The sequence below is a fragment of the Takifugu rubripes genome, chromosome 14, assembly GCF_901000725.2.
Source record: "Takifugu rubripes chromosome 14, fTakRub1.2, whole genome shotgun sequence".
NCBI classification, from domain to species: domain Eukaryota; kingdom Metazoa; phylum Chordata; class Actinopteri; order Tetraodontiformes; family Tetraodontidae; genus Takifugu; species Takifugu rubripes.
In genome coordinates, this window is record NC_042298.1 from 12045628 (window position 1) to 12049190 (window position 3563).

The window sequence follows — 3563 nt, forward strand, 5'->3', positions numbered from 1 at the left end:
ACAATTCAATTCATACTGGTAAAGTACAAATGACCAAGAGGTCGAAGTTGCACAGACACACCGTGAACCAGTGCATCACTGTGATTTTCCAGGTAGACATTTTGCAGGACCTTCACTCGCCGAGAAAACACGTGCAACCGCTGACAGAATAGGGATCAAGGTTTCTAACTAGCTCACCTCAACCACAGACAAAGGACAGGGTGTGGTGCTATTTTCCACCACACAAATACAGCTGCGACGTTGCGCTTTATGACTTCTAACATTAGTAAATATTAACCCACTTTTACTTTGGTGGGTACATGAGAGACTTTCTGAGCAAAAGTCTTGTGGCCTGCACAGATAATCAGTCATGAGTAGATGTGTACAGATACAAATAAAGTCTCAACAGCACTTCCACTCGCTCTGCAAAAGGAAGCAACACTAAAGAGTTGCACCGCCACTGTAAACTTGGTAAATTGCAACCAGGTCTATGAAACAATGTGCTTAGTGATTTGTGCACTGCAGAAACAACCTTTTTTGAGTATCATGACTATGAAATAGACAAACATTGCAATAGTACATCTGTATTCCAGAGCATGACCACATGTCATTATTATTTTTTTTATTGCATGGTTTCCTTGATACTTTCTTAGTTACACAATTGGAGTTATTGTACATCACATTCACACCTGCACCACAGCAAAAATGAAACTCAATTATTCATTTGCATTTGGACTGTCACTGCGTGCTCTCTCTCTTACACACGCGCACACACACACACACGCACACACACACACACACACACACACTCTCTCTCTTGCTCTGTTTCTCACTTGCATGGTGACAAAGGACCATGGAAAATTCACACATTTGTGGTGGGTTTGGTCATAATGAGGCTTTAGGGTCTACTTCTTTTTAAAGCAAATGAAAATAAAACGGCTTCTCAGATGTTTCAAGAATTGCAATTTTTATTTATTTTTTAATTCCCAACAGAGAGATTTTATGGCGAACAGGCGTAACAAAAAACATGTCAAAAATGTTTCATCATCTGTCTACTTAGTTTGATTTTTGATCCTTGGACCACTGGTGCAGCTGTCCTTCACCTACACCCACTAATAGTTTTAGCAGATGTTATCTAATGCTATGAATGGGTTAACTGAAGAGGCAGAGGGTAAATTTTGAGCTGATAAATCTTTTCTTTTGTCTATACTGATTAAGGTCAACTCACTAAAAGGTCAGAGCTGCACAATGTTAACCGCATGTACTAAAATTGTTTGAGGCATTTGTTGGGGCCAGTATCCTGTTGAGCAAGTCATATGGGTTCTGGTAAAAGAAAGACATGCAGCCAACCGCAGTCTACTTTTTACCTCTGGCTTGTTTTCTTTCAAAGGTGATGAGAAGCAAATACCACAGACCGATGTTTGTCAGTTGGGCAAGGCATGTAGTCGAAATGGAAACTTATTTTTTTCCTTACCAAAAACAAAAATGGTTGTCATATCTATAAATAGTAACAATGCATATTAAATTTGGATTATGAATTACAAAACTTGCCTATTTGTACTGGCATGAAAAAAATGGACAACAATGACTCAAATTTAAATTCCTGTGAGGTGCACCTTCAGGTGCTGACAGTGCAAGGGCCGTAAAAAAATAGCTGGTCGGAGTTGATAGTAATTCAAAGTAATGTGCAACTGAAATTGATCTGTTAATCATGATTTCTTAAAAATAGATGCTCGTGATATGCTTGCTAGGTCATGAAATCATCAAATATAGTTCAGTGCAGCTGAAGTGATAGATGAACTTTAGATTTTCTAAATGACAAATTCAATATAGTAACTTCCATTTCAGTAGGAAATGTGTCAAAAATAACCAACAAGCACAAGTAAAGAATCAAAAGGCCAGGCACATCTTATTGTGAGGATAAATTAATATTACTTCCCCACTTCTACAAAAAAATCTAGTCTTTCTTCTCAGCTATAGCACATGTGACTCAAAATGATAGTACTGGTCTAACGTCCCCCAACACACGCACACACACACACACACACACACACACACACACACCCACACACACACACACACACACATGCACGCATGCACACATGGTTGGGCCACCACCTCAAGGTGGAGAAAAGATGCAATGCAGTATAATGTGTTTAATTTAATTATCAAGTATTTTGGCTGTAGTTATTTTATTTATTTTGTGGTAGGTTTTTTGCTAAAAGACAGTAAAAGGTTATTTGAAAATAACCTTTGAATATCTTATCTGGGCTGATGCGCATGTTTCATCCTAAACAACCACAAACTGACAAATGAAATATCTTATTTCATTTCATTCCTTCCTTTTCTTCACAGGGGGCCTATCGCTACTTGCTTGAATGAGTTGCCAGCTCATTGCAGCATTTGGAGGTGCATTACCTTGCTCAAGGGTACCCCGGCTACACTCCAAATGTGTCCTGACACCTGGCCCTACTACCAGAACACTTGTTTTGTAGGCACCGGGCCTTGAACCAAGACCCCTCTGTTCCTCAACCCAGTCTCTGACAGACTTTTTTTTATTGTCAAATTAATTTGGATTTGAGCCCATGGGTTTATTTCTGAGCATCGAGTGTGAGAGGTATTTGGGTTCTTCTTTCATTTCCTGACATCAAAGGATGTCACAAGAAGCAGAAGAGCCAGAGCAGTTATATAGTGATGCTGGTGATGTGATGTGCTTTTACGTGTGAAGATTCCAAAATAAAGGTGACAGTTTGACATAAAATGTGAAGATACTTTGTTTAAAAATTCACTTATGGGTCATGTTAAGGGGTGCAATATACCAAAGGACTTATTCTCTCTCTGAGGATTTAAACACTTATTTCTGTAAGTGAATATGAATTATGTCATCAAGTTAATGTTTTTAACGATGAGCCCCAGATTGTGCAAAAAAGAACCTTAAAATTTAAAATTAGTGTCATTGAGGGACTCATTCCCCTCCCGATATTTCCCACAGTGTCTCGTTCATGATCAGCATCAGACAGTCATTTCCAGTCATTAATGTTGCACCCTTTTTCTGTGTTTATTAACAAATTGGACTAAGCCTTTGCTTTTTGATGAAACTGTATATAAACCTTGTGAACTGCTCTTCATGTTTCGAGTTGCGGCTCTACTTTAGGGCCGAAAACTTAAACCTCAAATGGACACCAAAGGAAGTTTTGATTTTGATTCTTTGGAATTGTATTTTCTCAGTGCATGCACAGCAAATCACCAGCAGGGCGACATTACACCTTTTAAATACCTGCTAGATTGCATGCTTTGTTGACTTGATTCTGTCTCTGCCTCCATCAACTTTTAGGTTCCGCATGTTGGATTATGAATTTTAAAAGTAGTAACAAGGACTAAACCACAATAACAAAGATCACATAAAATGCTTCTCATGCTCAGATTTTATATTGATTTTATATTGAATGCTTGTGCGTTATGGTTTACCCTCAACCGCATCAGCAAAGACGAATTAAAGAGTCTGTAGTCTGAAAATGTGATGGGCATATTTACAAAAAACACATTTCCTGCTTTTCAGCCAATCAGAATAGTTACACTGTAAG